Source organism: Solanum verrucosum, unplaced genomic scaffold, assembly GCF_900185275.1.
Source record: "Solanum verrucosum unplaced genomic scaffold, falcon-dt-bn FXZP01000159.1, whole genome shotgun sequence".
In the NCBI taxonomy this organism is placed as follows: domain Eukaryota; kingdom Viridiplantae; phylum Streptophyta; class Magnoliopsida; order Solanales; family Solanaceae; genus Solanum; species Solanum verrucosum.
The window spans coordinates 1,405,790-1,433,032 of NW_026020705.1; the positions used below are offsets into that span (position 1 = coordinate 1,405,790).

At 35.8% G+C, this 27,243-nt stretch overlaps 1 pseudogene; it reads left to right on the forward strand.

The window, feature by feature from the left end:
* Window positions 1-26,967, forward strand: part of LOC125812429 (E3 ubiquitin protein ligase DRIP2-like) — a 42,693-nt pseudogene extending 15,726 nt beyond the window's left edge.
* The last annotated feature ends 276 nt before the right edge of the window (window positions 26,968-27,243 follow it).

Below are 27,243 nucleotides of genomic sequence, written 5' to 3' on the forward strand. Positions count from 1 at the left end.
CTAGATTTGCTCGACTTGTTCCTTCTTCGTTTTCTAACCCCAATTTGCCTAAACTCGATTTTTTTCTCAATTCCTCTTTAGATTCAGATACCCAGCATATGTAAAGAAGAATCTAATCAAACACAACTCTAAAATCGACCTTAAAGTCTCAAGAACTCCTCAATCTCATCCCAAATTCAAGAACGAAAGCAATTCAAGAATACCACTCAAGAACATCAAAGTCTCAATCTTTTAGGACGAATATCATACTGAAATAAACATGTTTGGCGTGTGGGTGAACAAACACAACGCTATGTGAACTCACATACCTCGTAGGATTAAATCCTTGGCGAAATCCACACTCAATTCCTCAAGAACTCGACGAATCCGTGCTTCTTCTCTTCTTTTCTCCTCTTCTTTTCTCTTCTCTCAAAACCCTAACTCTTTTTGATGAAGCATAAACTGAAGCAAATCAGTTTAGACCCCAACTTAATTACCAAAAATGAAATTAATTAATAGGGTAGGGAAAAGACCAAAGTACCCTTCTAAAATCCGGTTATGACTTTCCTTATCTAGACAACCCAACTTCAAATGGGCATATCTCCCTCATACGAACTCGAAATCGCGCAAATTTGGCGGAATTGGAAAGATAATTCAATGATCTTTCCTACTGTATCTTTTATCACACCTAAATCATTTTGAGCTAGGAGTTATGGTCGGTTGAGGTTGACCCAAAACTCATACTTAACTTAATTTTTGTTAGATTTCCAGATTTTCATTCTTTCCAAAAATGACACTTTCTAATTCTAAGTCTTTCTAGTAGCGTGGTGTTACAATAATAATAATAATGAACCTCCAAAAATTTACATTCTAATTAATCTTTCAAAAAACATTGGAAAGGACGAAGAAAACAAAAATTCAAGATCGGGAAATGACAAGAACAAATTATTTATCAAAATCTCCGATTTTTTTTTTTTAAAAGGAAACCCAAAAATTACAACAACCACCTTCATCAGTAGTCTCACAAAGTAGGTTTGAAGATACCGACCGCAGATGGCAGAGATTGAAAGATTGTTTCGATAACTCCGCCTTGATGAGCAATAAAATAAACATCGAAAAGAACGTAACAAGTGGTGTAGTGTATATATATATATATATATATATATATATATATATATACTTTTTGGAGATATGCTTACCAGGTACTTTTTTTTTTCAAAACCTTTGAAGAAACCATCCATAAAGACGTGGGAACAATTCCTATAGTTTCGCCATGATTCATGCCATTTTTTATAGCATTTAGGTGCCACTCAACAAGAATTAGACAATTTTTTTAATTTTTTTTGTGTGTGTTAACCCATGAATTTTTTGGTGATATGACTTTTGGACAATTTTTTTTCAAATCATTTACAAAACAATCCATAAGGATTAGAGGAACAATTTTTATATAGTCTCACCATGATTCACACCACTTTTTTTTAGCATTTTGGGGCCACTCAACAAGAATTAGGCGATTTTTCAGTTTTTCGTGTGTTAGCCTATGAATTTATTAATGATATGACTTCTAGGAGTTTTTTTCAAACATTTACAATATCATTCGTAAGGACTTGGGAAACAATTCGTGTAGCCTCACCGTGATCCACACCACTTTTTTCGCATTTAGGGGCCACTCAGCATGAATAAGATGATTTTTCTGAAATTTTCGCATGTGTTAGCCCATATATTTCTTGGTGATATGGCTTCCAGATTATTTTTTTCAAAATATGTATAGAACCATCCATAAGCACCTGAGGAATACTTCCTACATCCTCACCATAATCCATGCCATTTTGTTAGCATTTAGGTGCCACTTAACAGGAACTAGAAAATTTTCTCAGTTTTTCGTGTGTGTTAGCCCATGAATTTTTTGGTGATATGACTTTCAGACACTTTTTTTCCAAATCCTTTATAGAACCATGCGTAACGACTTGAGACAAAATTTATAAAGCCTCACCATGATCCACACCACATTTTTTTAGCATTGAAGGGCCACATATAATATAGGAATTAGATGATTTTCTTTGTTTTTCGTATGTTTTAGCCCCCATTAATTTTTTAGTGATATGTGTTTTGGGAACTTTTCTTCCAGAACCTTAACGGAACCATCCGTAAGGACCTGGGAAACAAATCATATAGCTTCACTATGATCCACGTCATTTTTGTAGCATTTAGGGTCACTCAAAAGTAATTAAGCGATTTTATTAGTTGTACGTGTGTGTTAGCCCATAGATTTTTTGGTGATATGACTTCCGGTCACTTTTTTGCAGAACCTTTACAGAACCATCTGTATGGACTCCGGGAACATTTCCTATAGTCTCACCATGATCTACACCATTATTTTAGTATTTAGGGGCCTCTCAATAGGAATTAGGCGATTCTCTCAGTTTTACATGTGTGTAAGCCTATGAATTTTTTGGTGATATGGCTTCCAAGAACCTTTTTTCTAGAACCTTTAACAAACCATCCATAAGGACCCGGAGAACAATTCATTTAGCCTCACCATGATCCACGTGACATTTTTTAGCATGAATGGGACACTCAAGATGAATTAGGTGATTTTTCTTAGTTTTTCGTGTGTTAACCCATGCATTATTTGGTGATACGTCTTTCGGGAACTTTTTTCCAAAACCTTCACAGAACCATCCGTAAGGACATGTGAAACAATTATAATAGTCTCACATTGATCCATGCCACTTTTTTAGCATTTAGGGGTCACTCAACCAGCATTAAACAATTTTCTCAGCTTTTCATATGTGTTAATGCATGGATTTTATGTGATATGACTTTCAGGCACTTTGTTCCAGAACCTTTGCAGAACCATTTGTAACGACCTGGGGAACAATTAATATATCCTCACTATGATCCACACCACTTTTTTTTGCATATAAGGGCCGCTCAACAAAAGTTAGGCCATTTTCTTCATTTTTTGTATGTGTTAGCACATGGATCTTTTTGGTGATATGTTTTCCGAACACTTATTTTTCAGAAACATTACAGAACCATTTGCAAGGAATCGGGGAAAAACTCTTCTAGCCTCACCCTGATCCGTGCCACTTATTTTTAGCATTTATGGGTCACTCAACATGAATTAGATAAATTTCTCAATTTTACATGTGTATTAACCCATAAATTTTTTGGTGATATGTCATCTGGGTACTTTTTTTCCAGAACCTTTACAAGACCACTCATAAGGACCTGGGTGTTGGATATATACTACTAACCATATGTTTAGATATAATATTTATTATAGAATAAATATATATTCAGTTTTAATAGATCATCTATTCGTTTATGGTGTCTATTTACTTATATAGTAGATGATTTAGTGTATAGAGTTTTAGCTTATACAGAGAGGATTAAATCATCGGTTCTTATAAGTATAAAAAAATTTGGTCTCAATCTAGGACGAAAATTGGACATGTCATCAGTATGATTGTAGCACAAGATTATATACTCCCTCCATCCCATTTTATGTGGCACCATTTCCTTTTTAGTCAGTCCCAAAAAGAATGTCACATTTCCTTATATGGTAAGTATTTAAAGGTACAATTCCTCTTTTATCCTTGTTGGTCCCACTTAATCTTAAAATAATACTCCAATATATTTATGAGGAGAGAGAAAAATGAGTCTACTTTTTAAAGGGCATTTTGGTAAACATTTCAAAGTCTTCATTTATTTCTTAAACTCCGTGCCCGGTCAAATGTTGCCACATAAAATGGGACGGAGGGAGTATAATTTATCTTGATTATGGGAACGGTATAGTTCCAACTTCCTGTGCTAGTGCATTTTTTATGTATTGAATGTGACCGAGTAGAGATAGTTGTTTTAGACTGACTGACAAAAACATATTCTCTAAACTATTAAATGTACCTATATTCTTAATACTGATATAACTATTATGATTTGTATATATTAATTATCGTTTTGATTTATTAAAAGGTGAGATTCTGAGAAGGTTCAATATGCCTGGTAGATTGGATGATAATAATTTATATTGGTGAAATAATAAGTTAGTTGATGGAATCCATGTATCGTTATAGGGATTGATTGATATGCCTTTTTGAGAAGCTTTTAAGTTTTCATCGTGTCAAACCTTGCAAGTGGATTTATGATCTGACACATGAAATAAGTTAAGTAGTGCTCTAAAGAAAATTAATCATTAAATTAAATTCGTCAGTAATTTAATTTATTGATTAGTATCTGTAATCTTAACATGGGGAATTACATAAGTGTTTAATGGGGAATTTCAAAATATAAATAAAGGAGTGCAATTACGAATTTCTAGTGGAATGATTTGTAATTTATCATGGTAAGAATAATTGAAATTAATTATTTGGAATTATTTCCGTAATAGGAAGCCTCAGTAATTAATTATGTGGTCCCTACAGTGTCCATATTTAACTAGAACTCAGAATCCTATTTCTAAGGAAAAGAGGGAAGAATAACGTGTGATTTAATTTTTCAACAATTAACGTTGGTTTTTCTTTTCTTCTCCTTTTTGGATTGGGAAGTAATCTCTATAAGTAGGGATTCTCCTAACCTAGAAAAGAGAGATTAGTTTTTTATACGATACTTGGCCACCCAAGTATTGAGAGAGTTCGGATATGAAATTGGGATCAATGTAGAAGACCATAGTTGTTGTTTATCTTATGGATTCGCTTGAAGGTTTGTCTAACTTGGGGATTCTCTTGAAGGTATTTTCTCACGCTTCAAGAAGTAATTCTTGAATTAAATTTAAGCAAGTTTATGTGTTCTAGCATAAACGATTTGGTTATCTATTATTCATGTAAGCAGTAAGATTCTAATATGCTTCCGCTTTGCATATAGTTTTTCCACCAATTGGCATCAAGAGTTGTGCTTGCATCTAAATATATAACCCAACATATATATATTTATATATGTGCCGTACAATTATGAACATAAATATGTTGTAATATTTAGTCGACGTTGTACAGAAAAGAAAAGGGATACCGTTAATATATAATTCAAGATGCATGGATATCTATAGGTGTGTTTTGAATTTTAATATTCAATGTATGCATAAACATGCTGTGTTTTTTTTTTTTTGGAAAATAGTATTCAGATAAAGTAAATAGTTTTTAGAATTTTGTTCTTTGTTCTTGATTTGTATATCTATTACACAAATGATTATGTGTTATGTGATAAGAATTTTCGAACAAAAAAATTTTAAATTCTAGTTTGATCATATAACATTTTCAACCAAATTTATCATAGTTTTGGAATTCGAAAAAAAAGGAGGACTCTGATTGATCTGAAATTTGATAGATTCATAAAAACGACCTAGTAAGAATTTTGTTGGATCGTTATATGAGTTTTTGGTCCTATTTGGTTCTAGGGGTCCCTCCCTTGATTACCAAGATTGAATAGTAGTGAAGTATTAGTTTTATGTGTTGGCTTAGACCTTCCTCCCTATCGGATGAAATTAATACAAGTCACTATGTATTTAATCGTCTAGTTTTGATAATATGTACCAACTCTCCTAAATTGAGTAATAAATGATTGGATAAATGTAACTAGAGGATTTTCACTTGACTTAAACTAACAATCGACTCTTCATCTGAGTTAGGTCTGTATAAGCTTATGGAGTGAATAATCGGTCATTGTACATTGTATTACACGGGTAGTTCTCCAATCCATCGATTGGCTATTCGAGATGCATGGATTTATATGTATAAATCAGCCTTGAATTTTGCTATTTAGGATTATTCAAAATATTATGATCTAATTAATGTATTATATCTCATATTCTCAATAGAGTTTGCACACCCACTTAGTACTACTTAAGTTTTGCTTTTGGTAGAGATAAGATATTAATTCAAAAAATGCATTGTACATGTACCTTATATTAGAAGGAATTATTTTCGGTTTCTAACTAGATAAGTGATGAGTATTTAATATATTTGTTTGTAACTCTCCTATCATTGAGTTTAATGAATATTTTATTTCTTGTGGTATTTTGATGCGTGATTTTTTTTATTAGTATTACCTCCCATGAATCGAATTATATTAATCCGTCTCTGTAGACACATAAATTTTATTGGATTACAATTCATACAAAATATGAATTAAATCCATGCTCATTTGGGCTGAATGATTAATTTTGGCTTACCAAATAAATAAATTCATTTTATTAAATTCATATCCAAGGTCCATTTCACCTTGAAACCCAAATCCATGCCACATGTCACAGTGACTAGGCATCCAAGACCAACAAGGTGACGCCACGTGTCCAAATGAGGTGGTAGTCCCAGTCAAATGCAAGAACCAATCACAATCCGCCAAGTGTGAAAATGACATCCTTTGGCCAATCACAAGAAACCTTATCCACTCCCTACAACTATAAATAGGGGATAGACATGACATTCAAGATGATCAAGAAAACTCTTCAACAAGCATTCGGCAGTTGGATAAAGCTACAACATCAACTACATAGCTCTTCAAAGGAGTGGTCAATGGAGTTCTTCCCGGAGATCAACTTGAAACGACGAAGCACTTTCCGACGTTCCCGAAGATTAACAACATCTAAATGAGGTCTACATCATCCAACAATTCCAGAAGCACGCTACTGAAGGGCCACAAATCTTGGAGAAGCTTAGGAGAGAAGAATCAAGAGAACAACAAAATTGTACTCACAACGATTCATCAATAAAAATTACATTTTTCTTTTATTTATTTTTCTTGCAGTCAATTTTCAGTGCTTAAGAAAATTTGTTGCGAACAAATTTGGCACACCCAGTGGGATCGATTCTGCTCTTCATCTCTTTTTCTTGCAAACCAGAAACTACAAAGTCAACTACTGTGATGGCCTTCAGAAAGAGTGGTGATTTTTCATACAAAGCCTTTACTGGTGTTGTACCTGCTGATCTCAGTCATGTTGTCCCAATTACACGTCGTAAGTTCAAGAATAGTGGGCTAGCTAGATCTGAATACTTCACTTCTTTGGAGACGATGAAAAACAACAACTCTCATGTGATGGTCATAACTACAACACCTAGGGGAAATCTTGCATACGGTGTTCTTTGGAGAATTTTCTCAAATTATTTCATTCATAACCTTGAATTCATAATTCAAATTCAAGGTAGAGTTAAGAGTTATATTTTGAGAGTTCTTTCGAAATTTTGAGAAGGTCCCTTTGAGTCTTTTTGAGGAGTCTTCTACAACTTCTAATAACTTGTTTCAAGACTCGAGCAAGTGAATGTGAGAAATAGGAGAATGTATTCATGAGTCTACATTATCATCACGAGATCCTTCATATCATGAACCATAACTCTTGAATTCATAATTGAAGTTCAAGAGAGAGTTAAGAGTAGAGTTCAAGAAAGTCTGTGAGTCCAATTATGAATCCTTTGAGATCATCTATCGATTTGAACTAAGTATTGAGGAAGTAAGTATGAGTATGAGAAGAGTCGTATACATGAGTTTTATATTGTTATGTAGACCCTTGAGTTGAGTTGTTCATGCCCATAAATTTCGCATGAACTTCATAAGTTGATCATCTTTGAGAGGAGTAGTATCTCCAAGTTCTAAATCTTGAGTATGGAGTTCCTAATCCTTTTGAGATTATATCCCTACTTATGGGACTACTACATGTTAACCATGAAGCCCTTGAGTTGAGTTGTTCATGCCCATAATTCCACATGGACCCTATGATTTGAGTTATAAATTTTAAAAAACTTTTTAAAGTCAACCCTTGAGTTCTTAAACTGAGTTTTGAGAAGGTAAAGATGAGTTTTGAGAAAAGAGTTTTCTAAAACATAATTAGTATGACAATCGAGTGTGCCATCAATGTATGAGCAGTATGGTATCTAGATATACCATCAATATTTATGCAGTATGACTTCCCAAGTCATCAATGATCATATTATAATATGATTTTGAATTTTTTTTGAGAAAGTGCAGAGTTGAGTTCATTTTCTTTAAAATGATATATGGGAACTAAGTATTCCTAAGAATAAATGTTTTCACATTTAAGATGCGAGGAAACTGAGATTTCCAAAAGAGTTTTGAGCAGTTTGAGTTTCATCTCTTTTCAGAGAAAGATTTTTGAGTAATAATCTCAAACCACAGAAAAAGGTTATGTTTTTAAACATATGAGCTAGTTACATTTTTGGAGTAGTAGTGAGCACATATATGGGGACGAGTTCAGATAACTCAAAGTCTCCATAAACCGTGTAGCCAACATGGGTAGAAAGGGTCGTACTTTTCAGATGATTCCTTAATGCTTTTAGCACAGACTAGTGGATCCACTTAGTAGTAGGTTCTATACCCCAGCAAAGTGTAGGACGGCCCTGGCAGCGTGAGGCAAGACGATGTATCATCACATAGCTCATAGTGATGGTTATCAGTTAGAGAAACTCCCACATAGATATTTTGTATTTTTATAGACACATAGTTTACTTTGTATTTTCATATACAAGCATCTTTTATCTTGTATCCTTCCATACAAACTGAGTTGCTTTCTGTTGGTTAAAGGCTTTCCATATATTGTATATGTATTGTTGCTTTATATGGAGTTGAGTACCTAGAGTCGAGTATCTTATTATCGAGTTGAGCCTTATTTCACTGAGTTGAATATCTTATCATTGAGTTGAACTATGTTTCTGACTTAAGTTGAGTTGAGTGAGTTGAGAAGAGGTAAGTATGTTTCTATTCAACCTGTTCAAGCTTATGTTTATGCTTTAGAATTCCCCTTACATGCTCGTACATTCCATTTACTGAGCCATTTGGCCCGCATCATTTCATGATGCAGATACAAGTATTCAGGATCATCAACAGGCATTTTGGTGAGGTCATGACATGTTCCAGTTAGCTTTGGTGTGCCTTCTTATATTTCAGAGGACTTCACCTTTATCTTACAATTAGTAGTTTTGAGATTTCATAGGTTTTGTCCTGATATCCTTCTGTAATGGTAGAGGCTTCATAGATAGACAGTAGAGTTTCAGAAGTCTGTTCATTTATTTTGTTAAATGTTTTAAAGACTTAAGTTTCCTATTTATGGCGAGTTGAATATATTATTTTTATTTAGAATTATCTATTCAATATTGTTCAAATTATTTTAAAGTTGAGTATTTGAATTGAATTCAGTTTTTATGCTTTTGCATGCTTGAGTTAGTCTTTCGCTTGTAGTTAGCCAGGATGAGGGTTCGCTTGGGGACCAGTAATGGTACTTGAGTGTCGGTCACGTCCACATTATAGATTCGGGTCGTGATAAACTTGGTATCAGAGCTTAGAGTTCAAGTGTCCTAGGGTGTCTATGAAGTCAGTCAATAGGATCTTATTTATGGTTGTGAGGGCCCCACTTCTATAAATGAGGAACTACATACATTTTAGAAAAGTTTCCCTTCTTTTATACTCTAAATTGTTCAATAGAGCTATCTCATAGAGATTTATTCTAACTCGTGCATTTTCATATCCATTCGACTACCCCTCATACTAGAGGTGGTTGAAAAGTAAAGTCAGTTATTTATCGATGAGTTGCTCTTAGCAAAATCTTGAGGAAGCCATGAGACTCCAGAGGGGCTTGAGAGAAGCCTGGGAGTGAGTTAAGTGTTAAGTTTAAGAAAATGCACTCATATTCATGTGAATCATACATTTGAGATAAAAGTGAGTTGTACTCTCTTCTCTAAGCCCCGTTTCAGATGAAATCATTATGAGGAAGTATGTTTAGAGCTTGGGTAGTATTCTCATCCAAAAAGTTAGCATGAGTTACGAAATTATGAGCATTAGTAGTGAAAGTTCCCAGAGTTAGAGGAAAGTATGCAGATAGTGTTGGGGAAGATTATGTTATTGCAATCCTACACCCAGTCAGTTATACGTGATGAGTTCCTTTATGAGTGAAAGATGGAATAATAATGCTGTAGAGAGTTCTCGATAGAAGGAAGAGGAATAGTTACTAGGCATGATGAGATAGAATATATTTTAACCAAAATAGAGTTAATGTCGATGTGTCATCGTGTTAGAGATATGTGTTGAATAAAAGCACGGAGTATTCATGATGTGGTAGATCTAAGTTAGGCATATGATTTATTTTGAGAGGTACATGATGTTCAGAAGGTTATAGAACTGATTAAGAAATGAGGCCTTAGTACTTGCTTATGGAGAGTTCGGTAGTCATGAGGTAGACTTATCCCGTGTATTATAGTAAAAGGGATGTAGACTAGTTAGAGATGATGGAATAGGTCCATAGCTTTCAAGTGTAAGCTTTAGACCTAGGGGGGGGGGGATGACAAGATTAGAAATCAAGTCAAGTGTTTGAGAATAAGATAGCAATGAGTTCCAAAGAGTATGGGAGATATCTTTTCATAGGTCCTTTTAGTAATGGAGTGATGTTAGAAAAAGAAGGTTAATGATCCTATCATCATAATGATGGTGAGATGATTCCATCTAAGGTTATTAATGAGGAGGGAGAAGAAAATGAGGTTTTGCTATGAAAAATATCGTAGCTAAATGAGAGCCCTTAGTTGGTTCTGAATAGTAATGCAGGCAAAGTCTAGTTAGTATGGGAGATAGGCTAAGAGTAGCCTCGTTCCATACCCAGTCCAGCCATCATTCGAGGACGAATGATCCCAAGGGGGAGATATTGTAACACCCCAGAAATTTTTTTGAGCTAAGACTCGAACCATCCTTCATTGTGAGTAGGAATTTACCGAGGAATTTAAAATTTCTTAAGTATTAAGATCACTAGACGTAGCACCTTGAGTTTCAAAAAAGAGAACTAAAGAGAGTTCATTCAAGTCATTCCTAAGTTCTAAATTTTGGGTCAACTTCAAATGACCATAACTTTCAATGCAGGATGAGTTAGGTGGCCCATAAGATATCAAATCAAAGGTCTTTGAATTATATTTCCAACTCCACCGATTTTGCTAAGTTTTGAGGTCGGATGAGTGAGATATTCCCGTTTGAAGTCAGGCTGTCCAAATAAGGAAAGTTACCTGAAAATAGTAAGGGGTATTTTGGACTTTTTCTTACCCAATTAGATTTAATTCATTTTTAGTAAGGTTTTAGGGTTATAATCTGATAAGGTTCAGTTTAATAATTCTAATATATGCCTAGGGTTTTATTTGAATGTTCAAGAAGAGAAAAGAAGAAAAAAGAGGAGAAAAGAGGAAAGGATCAAGGCGTTCGTCGAGGTTCTTGAGTTTTGTTGCGGATTTTCGCCATGGGTTTGATCCCTAAGAAGTATGTAAGTTTCCATAGTGTTGGGTTCGATCACCCACACGCCAAACATAATTTTCATATTCGAATTCGTCCATAAAGATTGCAAGATTTAACTTCTTGATAAGTATACTTGAAGTTTCATTCTAAATCTTGTTTTGTTGGGGTTTTGATGAATTCATAAGATGAAAGTAAGTGCTTTGAGGTCTTTATTGAGTATATTAGAGTGTAATTATGTTGAGAAATTGAATCCAAGTGATTGGGGAAGAAACCATTCGATTCTAGTCGAATTAAGGTCAGAAAACGAGTAGAAAAAATCATCGGAATTGTCTAGGGGAATGGTGGTGCGGCGCACCACGGATGCACCTGCAGTGCACCAATAAGAAGCCTCTAAAGTTAAGGGTATGGCGCCCCGTGCCAGGAATACGGCAGGGTCGCCTGCCCCAACTCTTTTTCTATCGATTATCCCGTTTGAGTCCCTTTAAAGTATACCTGAACTCCCTTTTGATCTACCTACTCCAAACTATTTCTAAACACCTACAAATAATTCATAATCTTGAATTCATAATTCAAATTCAAGGTAGAGTTAAGATTTAAGTTTTGAGATTTCTTCCGAACATTTTAAGTAGGTCCATTTGAGTCTTTTTGAGGAGTCTTCTACAACTTCTAATAACTTGTTTCAAGACTCGAGCAAGTGAGTATGAGAATTAGGAGAATGTATTCATGAGTCTATATTATCATCACAAGATCCTTCATATCATGAACCATAACAATTGAATTCATAATTGAAGTTCAAGAGAGAGTTAAGAGTAGAGTTCAAGAAAGTCTTTGAGTCCAATTGTGAATCCTTTGACATCAACAATCGATTTGAACTAAGTTTTGAGGATGTAAGTATGAGAATGAGAAGATTCGTACACATGAGTTCCATATTGTTATGTTGATCCTTAAGTCGAGTCGTTCATGCCCATAAATTTGCATGAACTTCATAAGTTGATCATCTTTGAGAGGAGTAGTATCTTCAAGTTCTAAGTCTTGAGTATTGAGTTCCTAATCCTTTTGAGATTATATTCCTACTTATGGGACTACTACATATTACCCATGAAGTCCTTGAGTTGGGTTGTTCATGCCCATAATTCCACATGAACCCTATGATTTGAGTTATAAATTTTAAAAAGCTTTTTAAAGTCAACCCTTGAGTTCTTAAACTAAGTTTTGAGAAGGTAAAGATGAGTTTTGAGAAAATAATTTTCTAAAACATGATTAGTATGACAATCGAGTATGCCATAAATGTATGAGCAGTATGGTATCTAGATATACCATCAATATTTATGCAGTATGACTTCTCGAGTCATCAATGATCATATTATAAAATGATTTGAAATGTTTTTGAGAAAGTGCAGAGTTGAGTTCATTTTCTTTAAAATGATATATTGAACTAAGTATTCCCAAGAATAAATGTTTTTTACATTTAAGAGGAGAGGAAATTGAGATTTCCAAAAGAGTTTTGAGCAGTTTGAGTACCACCTCTTTTCAGCGAAAGGTTTTTGAGAAATAATCTCAAACCACAGAAAAATTTATGTTTTTAAACATATGAGCTAGTTACATTTTGGGAGTAGTATTGAGCACCGATATGGGGACGAGTTCAGATAACTCAAAGTCTCCATAAACCGTGTAGCCAACATGGGTAGAAAGGGTCATATTTTTTAGATGATTCCTTAATGGTTTTAGTATCGACTAGTGGATCCACTTAGTAGTAGGTTATATACCTCGACAAAGTATAGGACGGCCTAGGAAGCGTGAGGCTAGACGTTGTATCATCACATAGCTCATAGTGATGGTTTTCGATTAGAGAAACTCCCACGGAGATATTTTTGTATTCTTATATACACATAGTTTACTTTGTATTTTCATATACAAGAAGAGTTTATCTTGTATCCTTGCATACAAACTGAGTTGTTTTCTACTGTTTAAAAGCTTTCCATATATTGCATATGTATTGTTGCTTTATATTGAGTTGAGTATCCAGAGTTGAGTACCCAGAGTCGAGTATCTTATTATTGAGTTGAGCCTTATTTCACTGAGTTGAATATCTTATCATTGAGTTGAACTATGTTTCTTTGAGTCGAGTTGAGTTGAGTGATTTGAGAAGAGGTAAGTATGTTTTTATTCCACAAGTTCAAGCTTCTGTTTATGGTTTAGAATTCCCCTTACATGCTCGTACATTCCATGTACTGAGCCATTTGGCCCACATCGTTTCATGATGCAGATACAGGTATTCAAGATCATCAACTTGCATTTTGTTGAGGTCATGGGATGTTTCAGTTAGCTTTGGTGAACCTTCTTATATTCCGGAGGACTTCACTTTTATCTTACAGTTAGTAGTTTTGAGATGTCATGGGTCTTGTCCCGATATCCTTCTGTAATAGTAAAGGCTTCATAGATAAATAGTTGAGTTTTAGAAGTCTGTTCATTTATGTTGTTAAATGTTTTAAAGAGTTGAGTTGCCTATTTATGACGAGTTGAATATATTATTTTTATTCAGAGTTATCTATTTGATATTGTTCAGATTATTTTAAAGTTGACTATTTGAATTGAATTCAATTTTTAAGCTTTTGCATGCTTGAGTTAGTCTTCCGCTTGTAATCAGCCAGGATGAGGGTTCGTTTGGGGACCAACAATTGTTCTCGAGTGTCCGCCACGTCCAGGGTGCAGACTCCTGTCGTGACAGAAACAATCTGCTTCAGTTGCAGAATTATCTGTCCAATAGTTGCAAGATATGATAGCGAACACTATAAAGGCTCAATATGGCGGAACACCGCAAAGTTCCTTGTATTACTCCAAGCCATATACCAAATGGATTGATTGTCTATCAATGCCAATAAACTATCAAACACCAAAGCTACAACAATTTGATGGCAAGGGGAACTCAAGGCAACATATCGCTCAATTTGTTGAAACTTGTAGCAATGGTGGAACACATGGTGACCTTTTGGTAAAATAGTTTGTTCGTTTGTTGAAAGGGAATGCATTTGACTGATATATCGACCTGGAACATAAGTCCATCGATAGTTGGGAGCAACTTGACAAGGAATTCCTCAATCGTTTTTACAGTACCTGTCAAACCGTAAGCATGATAGAATTAACTTGCACTAAGTAAAGAAAGGACGAGCCGATGGTGGATTACATCAATCGTTGGAGATCACTGAGTTTGTACTGCAAAGATCGTCTTTCTGAAATACCTGTTGTGGAAATGTGCATTCAAGGTATGCATTGAGGACTTCTATACATACTACAAGGAATCAAACTGCGAACTCTTGAGGAACTTGCTACATGAGCGCATGACATGGAGTTGAGCATCGCAAGTCATGGAAAGGCATCTCCTTTTGCTAATCTGACAAAAGAAAAGAAGGAGTTCATAAAATGTATGACCTCAAAGATCCAAACTAACGAATCTATAGCGGTGAAAGCAACTTCTGTAAAGGTCACCACCAAGAGTAAACTAAAAGAGGAGGAAGCCCCAAGTCAGTATCCAAAGGACGAGAGGCGACGTCCAACCTTGAAGGAGTTAGAGACAAAGGTCTACCCATTTCCATATTCAAATGTATCTTAGCTAAGAAAGTTATTGATCTTCCTGAATCAAAGAGGCCTAAAGAAATCAATAAGGTTGGTGATCCTAGATACTGCAAGTTCCATCGCGTCCTTGGCCACCCGACAAGTAAATGCTTTTATCTTGAAGGAGAAAATCATGATGTTAGTAAGTGAAGGAAAAATCATCATTGAAATGGATGAAACAAGGGAGGGGAATCATGCTAGTGTAGCATCCAATCAAAAGAAGTGTTCAAGGTCCCAAATTATGCCAAACACCTTTTCCTTGCTATTCGGTAGTTTCACACTTGTTGAAGTTGAATTTCCAAGGAAAACCCCTCAAAGTTCACTAGAGATAAACGACAATGAAGTTGATGGTAGGACTCTAGTTACTCATAAGAAGCGGAGATATCAAGCAGTTCTTAGGATACGACTTTCTAAGACAAGAGCAACAAGGAGTGAAGTGAATCAACTACAACCATAAAAAAACGTCAAGCCTTGTACTAGCCAAAATATCAATGGTTCTTTATCATAGAAGGTTCGAATGCCCATTACATTGGATGAATTCTTCCCTGAAAAATTCTTTTGCGGGAGTCAAATTGGTGCAACATATGTTGTTTCCAGCATAGAAGAAACTAAGGAAAGCAAAGGCAAGCATAACACAACAATAACACAAGAACATCAAGCTAATGAAAAAGTTGCCCCATGTTGTGCTACAATTTCCTTCACAAATGATGACTAGTTGTTAGGGTCTAAGCTACATAATAGGCCCTTGTTTGTTAGGATCTATTCGAGAACAACGTCTCAATCGCATTCTAATCGATGGTAGTTCAGTAGTCAATATTATGCAAAAAGTTATTTTGAAAGAACTCAGGATCTCTATTGATGAATTGTCCAAAAGTAACTTAACGATCCAAGGTTTCAATCAAGGAGGACAACGATCCATAGGGAAGATTCGTGTAGGATAGTCCATTGGCGACGTGAAATCAAATACTTTGATTTATGTCATAGATGCCAAAACATCATACAACTTGTTTCTCGGGCATCCTTGGGTTCATGAAAATGGATTGGTGCCATCTACTTTGCATCAATGCATGAATTATATGAAAGATGGTGAAGTACTCAAAATAGATGCAACCATCAATCCTTTCACGAAGACGGAGTCATATTTTGCAGATGCAAAATTCTATTTAGATTTTGGAAGATCAAATATGGAGGAACATGTAGAAGCCGACCCAGTTGATCTCGAAGATAGTAAAGTTCAATGGGATGCTATCAAGATGTCTAAGAAAAGAACGGAAGAGGTTTCCATTAAGCTTTTACCGTCTAACGGAGACATGCAGACCAATATTGATAATGAGCAACCAATTTTTTGCTACATTCCACGTGAGCGTCAATAAAAGGGACAACCACTGCTAGAGGAATGCACTCAACAAGTCCACCCACCGAGGAAGGAATTCAGTCACATAAAATTCCAAGATTTGAAGGAGAAAATGATTTTACCAGTTGCACAAGTCCCGTCTATCTCTTTGGAGCCCTCCAAAGGCAATTCCCAAGTTGGTAACATAAGAGGTACCTTTGATCAAAAGGTCTTCACATTGTTTGAAAAATTAGGTTACGACTTCTCAAATCCAGTGAAGTTAGAAGAACTCAGGGATGAAGTCACTGGTGAAAAGATACATGGGCTTATAAAGTCTCAAATGTAGTTGAGAAAGAAAGGATATCATGTCGCCACTCCTAGGTTTGGATTAGGATTTAGCTTGTCGGAGCCTGTTCAGATTTCATCTAAGAAGGGAAAGGGAATAGCTTCATCCCACCACACCTCTATAGAAAAAAACAAGAGAATCTAAAAAAGGTAAAACACCACGATGGACTTTAGTGTTTGAATGCATTGGAAGACTGACACCTCATGTCTCTACATTTAAAAGATTGGGTTGCAAGGATGAAAGAGAATCCTCTAAGCAAGTGGACGGCTATGCCACCACCTCAAAGACCTTTGTATTTCATCACTTGGGAACTAAAAGGAAGTCATTATCATAAAGGAGGTTGTTGGAGCATAAAAATCAAGATTTTTGTGATGTAACCGATGACAAAGAGATTCATAGTGTTTTCCCATCACGTATGAAGAGAAAGGCCATATTTTCAATTACCACCGATGGTTTATTGAAGGTAAAAAGAAGAACAATTGTTGTCACCAACCAGTTTCATGGAGAAACTAAGAAGGAGGAAGATAAAGCCATCATAGTCTTCGTATGAAGTTAGAGGGAGGATTCAAACATGATACAATCACCTATCACATAACAGTGGAAGAAGTTCCACACATTAATGATACGGATGATGATGTTCAAGAGGCTCCCCCTCAACTGGAGGATGGCGTACAATCAACCATAAACGACCTCAAGGAACTAAATCTAGGCACTTTGGAAGATCCACACTCAACCTTCATTAGTGCAATTCTTACACCATAAGAAGAGAGGACACACTTCAAGTTATTGGTTGAGTTCAAAGACGTTTTTGCTTGGTCGTATAGAGAAATGATGGGCCTTAGTACCAGGATAACTATTCATCATTTAGGGATAAAAAAGGGAACACATCCTATAAAGTAATCACAACGAGTGTTTCGCCTTGAGTTGGTAACACAAATTTAAGCGGAGGTCAACAAGCTCATTGAAGCTGGATTTATTCGAGAAGTGAAGTACCCATTGTGGATCTCAAATATTGTACCTGTTAAGAACAAGAATGGTCAAATACTTGTCTGCGTTAATTTTCAATATTTGAACAAGGCATGTCCAAAAGATGATTTTTCTCTACCAATCATTGAGCTCATGGTTGATGTTATAATAGGCATGAAGCTATGTCATTTATGGATGGTTCTTCTGGATATAATCAAATCAGAATGTCTTTAAAAGATGAAGAATACACTGCTTTCCGAACTCCAAAAGGGATTTATTGTTACAAAGTGATGCCCTTTGGTCTAAAGCATGTTGTTGCCACCTACCAACGTGTAATGCAAAACATATTTGATGACATGCTTCATAAGAGGGTGGAATGTTACGACGATGACTTGGTGGTGAAAACGAAGGAAAAGGAACACCATCTTGAAGACCTTCGAATTGTTTTTGAGAGGTTAAGGAAATTTGACTTGAAGATGAATCCACTCAAATGTGCATTTGGGGTTACCTTAGGAAAGTTTCTTGGCTTCATTGTGCGCCACCATGGAATCAAAGTCGATCCTGCAAAGATTGATTCCATTAAAAAAAATGCATGAGCCAAAGAACATGAGAGACCTTCGCAGTCTACAAGAAAATTTGGCATTCATTCGGAGATTCATTTCTAACTTGGCTGGACGATGTCAACCCTTTAACCGTTTAATGAAGAAAGATGCTCCTTTCCACTGGGATCAATCATGTTGAAATGTTTTTGAAAGCATCAAAAGATACTTGTTGAATTCACATATATTAGGGGCACCAACTCCTGGAAAGCCTTTGATACTATACATTGCATCGCAAGAGAGATCACTTGGGGCACTTCTTGCTCAAGAGAACGAAGCTAAGAATGAACAAGCATTGTACTATCTGAGTCAGACCTTGATAAGAGCTGAGTTGAATTATACGCCCATTGAGAAAATGTGTTTAGCATTGCTTTATGCGATAATAATATTGAGGCATTATTTTGAAGCGTACACTATCAAGATAATTTCTCGGGTTGATCCCGTGAAGTTCGTAATGACTCGACCAGTTCTCTCAGGACTTTTAGCAAAATGGTCTATATTATATAATCAATATGAGATCATATAAACACCTTAAAAAGTTGTGAAGAGGCAAGCACTTGCTGATTTCCTTCCTGATCACCCTTTTTCAAAAAAATGGGAAACTTCAAATAAGTGTTCTGATGAAGATGCATTCTTTACTGAAGAACTGTCGGCATGGACAATGTTCTTTGATGGATGTGCATGTCGAGATGGTGCAGGGGCAGGAGTCGTGTTGATATCTCCAAAACGACTAATCTTACCATTTCATTTGTTCTAGGTGAAACATGTTCCAACAACGCGGAGTACCAAGCTTTGATTGTGGGCCTTGAAATGGCATCAGATATGAAGATTCCTCAATTGGATATCTATAGTGACTCTCAATTGATCATTAATTAACTCTTGGGGAATCACGAGGTGAAAAAGGAAGATATTTTGTCATATCACCAATATGCTACTTTCTTACGTGAAAGGTTTGATCAAGTGTTCTTGAGTCACTTCCCAAGAGAAGAAAATCACATGGCAGATGCTTTGGTTAACTTGGCCACAACAATGGCACTCAGAGAAAATGAGACAATAAAGGTACGTGTATGTCATCGATGGGTTATTCCTGGTTGTCTTGATCTTCAAATAAATGAAAGTCACCATAAATCTGTCGAGTGGTTGAAAAAGAAGATTGAAGAAAACCACTGATTGAATATCTTGAACATGGAAGGCTGCCTGAGGATCCACGAGTAAGAGCAGGCATTAAGAGAAGGGCACCGCGTTTCATCTTTCATGAGGGAATATTATTTGTCATTCTTATGAGGGACTATTCTTGCGGTGTATTGACAAAGAAGAAGCTCAACAAACAATGGAGGAGGCACATTCTGTCACATGTGGAGCACACCAATCAGGACCTAAACTTTATTTTTGCATCAAGAGGATGAGATACTATTGGCCAACAATGGTAATGGACTGCTTGGAGCATGCCAAGAAGTGTCAAACGTGTCAATTCCATGCTAACTACATCCATCAATCTCCAGAGGCTCTACATCCAAATGTAGACTCATGGCCTTTCGATGCATGGGGACTTGATGTTGTTGGACCTCTTCCAAAGTCATCAAAAGGATAAATATATATCTTGGCTGCCACTGACTATCTCTCTAGATGGGCTGAGGTTGTGCCATTAAAAGAGGTGAAGAAGGGAAATGTTGTTGATTTTATAAAATCAAACATAATTTTTAGATATGGCGTACCAAGATGTATAGTTACTGATAATGGAACACCCTTCAACAATAAACTCATGAGTAGTTCGTGTGAGAAGTTCAGTTTTAAGCAACATAAGTCTTCAATGTACAATGCACCTGCCAATGGTCTTGTTGAAGCTTTTAACAAGACACTTGGTAACCTATTAAACAAAGTAGTTGCAAAGAATAAAAGGGACTGGCATGAGAGAATTGGTGAATATTTGTGGGTGTATTGTACAACCTTTAGAACGGCTACGCAAGGGACTCTATTTTCATTAGTGTATGGCGTAGAAGCAGTCTTTCCATTGGAGAAGCAAATTTCATCATTGTGAATAGCAATCCAAGAGGTACTTACAACTGAAAGTAACGCTCAACTTCCTCTAGCAGAGTTGGAAGCATTGGATGAGAAGAGATTGGAAGCACAACAAAGTTTGGAGTGTTATCAAGCTCGACTTGCAAGAGCATTCAACAAGATGGTGCGACCTCGATCATTTCAAGTGGAAGACTTGTTCTTAGCAGTCCAAAGACCCATAATCCTAAACAAACGCATCGGTGACAAGTTTACATCAAAATGGGATGGGCCGTATGTTGTGAAGGAAGTATATTCAAGTGGCGCTTATAAATTGTAGACCAAGACGGTATAAGAGTTGGTCCAATCAACGCCAAGTTTCTGAAGCAATACTTCCCATCAAAGTTGCCTATGCTCCTTAAGGTATGAGCATAAACTGCATGTTACTCCTGGCCCACAAGAGTATAAACTGTGTACGGCCCAAAAAAAACTAAAATAAAATAAATAAAACTCATCATCTTGAACTACGATATGACTTGATCCTCTTCACCGAGGTGCGTAGGAATTTGGAGTAATCACTCTAAGCTCAGTCAAATGAGTAAAAAAAGGGTGGGGGGGATTTGGTGGCATTGTGTGATCATCACACTAGCTCTTTAAAATTATGTAGCTAGCACATGAGTTCAAATGTGTCATAGATGAGCAAAGGAGAAGATTTAAGCAAGACATCTTAGCTGACTTCAAAGGCGCATTTGTAAAAATTCATGGAGGTTTTGACCATAATTTTTACATATATTTCAGTTCTTGAAGCCCTCTCCGCAACAAAAGAAGAAGCTCATAATACAGAAACTCCTACATCGAGTCATGGATCTTCAACTATGATCGTTTGAAGTTGCATATCAAACATGCTAGATTTGGAAGTCAACTTCGGGTAATAATCTAATCAATTCAAAAGGTATTTTGATTTGAATTTTTTATATGTGGCAGGCTGATGAATTCCATTGGTATTGGGTCAAGCGACTTGCGATTCAACTTGAGTTTTTTTTTTGCTTGTGGTAGAGATAATTTTGTGTAATTCACTGATTCTTCAGTAAGTTACTCAAAATTAGGGGCATCTTTACCTACAACATCAAATTGGGATACCCTTCCGATCAAAGCCCTACTTATGTTGAAATGGTGTACCCGCAAAGATCATGATGTGAACACTCCAAGCTCAAGAGACAATTCTTTTTTTTGTCAAGAGCGAACAAAGTTGAGGAATTGGCATTCTGGGCATATAGTCAACTTGAAAAATTTATTCTCATCAATTTGGAATGAAATTTGTTGTAACTTCTGTAAATTGTGTTGTTCTTGATGTTGTCATCACAATGAAATAAGAAACTCATAGTTTCATCACTCTTACATCGAATTTTGGACTTCACACCAAAGACGTGTTCCTCACATTGATACAAGAATTTCATAGTTTCAGAATTTGAGCTAACTTTGAAAATGTATATGTATTAATATGGAAAGCTTTTGAATGTGATTTTTACATATGTTGTACATCTATGAGGTATGCTTCTAACGGAACAAGAACCACATCATTTCAAGGCTCCTACGCCGAGTTATTGATTTTCTCCCAAAGTTGTTCAAAGCTGAAGAGTTGAGCGAGATAGAATTTGAGCTAACTTTAAAAATACATCTGTACTAATCTGGAAATCTTTTGGCCGTGATTGTTACATATGTTATACTTCTATGAGTTATTCTTCCAACGGAACAAGAACCGCATCATTTCAAGGCTCCTACGCCGAGTTATTGATTTTCTCCTAAAGTTGCTCAAAGCTGAAGAATTGAGCGAGGTAGAATTTGAGCTAACTTTGAAAATATATCTGTACTAATCTGGAAAGATTTTGGCCGTGATTTTTACATACGTTGTACGTCTATGAGTTATTCTTCCACTGGAAAAAGAATCGCATCATTTCGAGGCTCCTACGACGAGTTATTGATTTTCTCCCAAAATTGCTCAAAGCTGAAGAGTTGAGCGAGGCAGAAAATGAGCTGACTTTAAAAATACATCTGCACCAATCTGGAGATATTTTGGCCATGATTTTTACATATGTTGTATTTCTATGAGTTATTCTTCCAATGAAAGAAGAATCATATTATTTCGATGCTCCCACATTGAGTTATTGGTTTTCTACTGCAGGTGCGCAAAGCTGAAAAGTCTATCAAGACAGCATTTGAGCTAACTTTGGAATAATAGTCGTACTAACCTGGAGATCTTTCGGTCATGGGTTTCACATATATTGTATTTGTGTGAGTTATATTTCCAATGAAATGACACACTCGTTACTTGAATGTTTCTACTACGAGTTACTGAATTTCAAACATATGAGCTCAAAGCTGAAAGCTTGGGCAAAGTTGTCCGGCATGTAGAGAAAGTTACAAATTACACGACAAGCATTTGAAATAGAGAGTTAAAAGAAAATAATTGAGAAGAAAAAAACCAACACTTTTATTCATTCAAGAAGGATTGTCAGTACATCAGAACAATGTTCCAGAAAACAAACAAGACAAAAAAGAACACACAATAGAACAAGAAAATGAAAGAGAATATCCTTATGCTGGATAAAAGACTAAGGAAAAAGCTTATGACTAAGGATTTGGTGACGACTTGTCTCAGCATCCTCCTTTAGCTTAGCTAGTTCTTTTATTTCTGTTTCCGACAAGGGAATGTTTTTCTCGATGACATGAATTTCATCTTCACGATTAGTTATAGTCTCTTGATTTCAGACAACTTCTTTTGATGATCCTCAATAAGTGAGATGGTTTTCTTCTTCTTTGAAGTCCACAATTTTAGCTCTTTTTCAGCTCTTATAAGGACTTTTTGAAGCTCTTCCAACTATTTGTCCATATTGGTTCTCTCCTCATTTGCGGTATCAAGACATTGTTGTGCAGCAGAAAGCAACTCTTGATGAGAATCCCTAGTTATCTTTTGAGAAGTGGACCGCCCTGCAACATGGTAATCTCTATGTTTCTTGAAAGAATCTTCAAGAAGAACCTCCAAAGGAAAAAGGTTGACGATGTTAACTTCTCGAAGCACTTTAAGAATCAAAGCAACACCTGCCTCCAACTCTTTGAGGTTTTTCAAAGATTCAACAGGGAATTCAGTAATACACTCACATAAGGTACGCCACATTCCAGAAATGTAAGATAATTTGAAGCTTGAAATAGTCTTTTGTGGTTCAAAATCCGAGGCAATCCCCACCAAAGGGCGGATCAAATCCTTGGAGACATCTGAACATCCAATTTGATGTGCTACAACCCACACATCAGTAGTTGAGATATCTTGAGAAGTTTCAACCTTTTCAGAAAAAGGGGCCATTAACTTTTTTAGTTGAATATCATTTGCAGCTTGACTCTTAACTTCAGCAAGTGGGAGGTGAGAACTTTTCGCCACATTGAGGGAGTTCGAACTTGTGATACAATCTTCAAATACATCTACATCACTAGGGATGTCCCCAAGACCCAATTGGATAATTAAAAATATATATATATATATAATTAATATCCAATGGAAAAAAAGGAAAAAAAAGAGAGGCAAGTTTAGAGAAATATTCAAGACGTGACTGTTACGTGATGTGCCAAATCTGTCAAGGGCATTGTAGAACCATCATCACCATCTTCGAAGATTGCAATATCAATACTGATGGAGTCAAATTCAGCGAACTCGCATTGTTTATTGTTCAAGTCCTTAGGTTTTTTCTTCAAACTCTTCCAATGTAGCTCTTGGCTAACATTTCTCTCATTGGAGCTAGAGGCTGCACTAGAACTGATGCCAATCTCTTGGAGTGAAATAGATGTTTTTGACGTGTTGCTACAAGATGGTGCAATGCCAAGTGACTTTTCAACACTTTTGCCCGATGAACTCAAAGGTTTCTTCCTCTTAAGAGTTACGTTGATCACCTCGTTATCAGTGATGTTGGCTGCCTTGGGAGTCTGTAAAGGACCCTTAACTCCAATATCCACATGTGTAGCCTTGCCCTTTGAATTCTTAAGCTTGGAAACAACTTTGACAGATTGCGGATGGATATTTGGTATCACCTTGGATTTTAAAGAGTGAGAAATCTTTTGGTGTCAAGTAAAAGAAGAGAATTAATTGAGCATGGACTAATCGAAAAGTCAAAAAAGGTGAACCCAAAAAGTTAGCCCATGAGGATATTGATCTTAATAAAATTCTTGTCATGCTCATGGATACTCTACCATCGCCTTCTCCTCCTGCTCCTGTTGTTGTTGGTACAAGTTCAAGGAGAAAAGATAAATCAACCTCTTCCACTATAAATGCTACACCACTTGTTCATGATGATGAAATTCTGAATCAACACAACATCTCAAGTAGTAGTACTAGAAAGGGTAGAGGTAGAGGTAGAGGTATAGGTAGAGATAGAGGTAGAGGAAGAGGAAGAGGAAGAAGAGGATGTTCGCAAAATGATTCTAATGTTGATCGTTTTCAAGATCCATCTATATTAAATGATGTTGTTGATCTGAATAAGGGAAATACGCATCCAGGAAGCTTAACTCAACATAACCAACACGTACACTTCAAATCTACTTTATGTTTTAGTCACAATCCTAACTCATTTGGGACTGAGGCGCGTATATTAGTAGTTGTTCTATGGATTTATTTTAATTATTTTTTGAGAAAAACTATAATGAAAAATGCAATTATAATTGATATCAGATAAAGGGAGATCAACCAGGAAGTTCAAGTGCTCCTGTTCGTTCGGGCAAAGCTACTCAACTTAAACAACATGTGCTTAATTAATTGAAATCCACTTTATGTTTTAAGTAGTCATGTGATAAGTTGTACGCATTTTTCACTTTTGATGTTGCACTTGTGTCGTATTCTCCAGAAGTACACTACTTTTTGCTTAATGGATTAATCTTTTTGCTTATATTATATACTAAATGTTGAATTCTTTGGCTTGTTCGCTTATCATTCAAAATAATTTGAATCTCCTTAGTGAATGAAAAGTGTAGTAACTCTTGTGATGACTTGTTGAAGGTTGAGAGTAGTGTTTATGCTGCTGAGTCCTCAAAGAATGATATCATCTCAAAGAAAAACCAAAGTATTGAACCATTGGATAGGATGAATGATTTATCCAAGGCCAGAGAGCGAGTTCCAAAGTTCATCGATCGTACTTCACTAATTAATCTTGATGATTATGAAATTGAGGAAGGCGATGATGATGAGGACGAAGATGATGATGGGGACGATGATGATGAGGACGACGACAATGATGATGAGGGATGATAAGGACGATGATGATGATGATAATGACGACGATGATGATGATGATTATGACGAGGATGATGAGGACGACGATGATGATGGGGACGATGATGATGAGGACGACGATGATGATGATGATGACGATGATGATGATGATGATGATGACGATGATGATGATGACGACGATGATGATGATGACAATGATGATGATGATGATGATGATGATGATGACGATGACGATGACAATGACGATGACGATGACGATGACGATGACGATGATGATGATGATGAAGAAGAAGAAGAAGAAGAAGAAGAAGACGAGAAATATGTACCTTTGCAAAAATTTAAGAAACACAAAGTTTGCAAAGAAAATATTTTTAAAAGATTAGATGTTGTTCAAGCTATAGAAGCGCCATCAAGCAGCAATAATAATAATAATAATACTAATAACGGAAAAGGGAAAGAGGGACGACGTGGAAGAAAGAAAAAAGAAAAGTATATTTCTTCTCATGTTAGCAGTGGTGGTGGAACAAATACTAATGTGGCACAAGTTCAAGTTACTACTGAGACAACAGGAGGTACAAGTAGTGGTAGTACTAGAGTAGTGAATGAAAGAGATCATCCTATTTGGTTCACTTTGGTTGCATGTGATAAGCAGTGAGTTTAATTCTATAACTTTCAGTTTTATGTATTACTTCTCTCTATATTATTTTGATTTATGTGACAATGTTTGACTAGATATGATTGTTTCAAGGAAGGTCCTTCACCCTTACCACAAATTTCTACCCGCTACATAAAGATCAAGTAAGTCTTTAATTACATTTGAACATATATTTACAAAAATATTATGTCCTGCATATATATATTCTTGAAGTTCTAGATACATTTTGATATGTTGCTCATTCATTTTTTATTTAAACTGTAGTAGTCATTGTGGCATGCATGAATCAATTTGGTAAAGGCAAATTTTTTTTCTTTTGTATGAATTCACTCTCAAAAGAAGGAAAGCTAGCAATGACATAACTAGTAAAGTTGTTGCAATATGACTAGGATATCACAAGTTTGTGTTGTGAAAAATGCAGAATAAGATTGTGTATAATGAACCACCCTAATAGTCTAGCCCTTTCCTGGACATCGTATAGCGAGAGCTTAATGGATGTGTCCCCCCCTCCCCCCCTGCCCTCTCCTCGCTTTTCTGTGTAATTGCAATTTTGTATTTTCTTTTATACTATACATCTTTTTACTTTCCAAAATACCTTTTAACTTCAATTAATATGTTATACTTCTTTTCTGGTTAAATAGAGATGTGAACATGCCGTCTTCCTACCTAAAGAAGTACCTTGCACAAAAATTGTGTCTTCAGAGCGAAGACGAGGTAATTATATACTTATATCGGCATTCAATATTTTCTTTGATATCTTCTATATGACACTTGATTATTAATTCTGAATTTTAGATCCTAATCATTTGTAATGTAGGTGGAGCTTCGCATGTTAGAAATGTTTATTCGTCCTGATTGCCTCTCAAACATATAGAAAAAATATGGTTACGCGTAGCACCTCACTCTAGAAAAATTTTAGTAAAAGTTGGAGCCTCTGCTGAAGAATTGGTCATGATTTTGAAATATTCTCGGTCACACCCAAAATTGAATTAGTATATTAACTATGTACAATATTTCAGTTTCTCCTTTACTTAGACATTCAAATTTGCAAGGAGAAAACTTCTTGTTGCATGTTGTTAAACACCTTTAATTTTTGTGTGTTTTTTTTATAAACTCGATTAGAGGTTTTTGAGTTACTTGTTTTGCACTCTGGCTATCACTTGTTTATTAAGAATTGTGTTTTTTTGCTAAAGATGTGTTAGGTTGCATTTTTTTCCAGATATTGACAGCCAGAGTCAGGGACGAATCTACATCATTGGTTACAGGTTT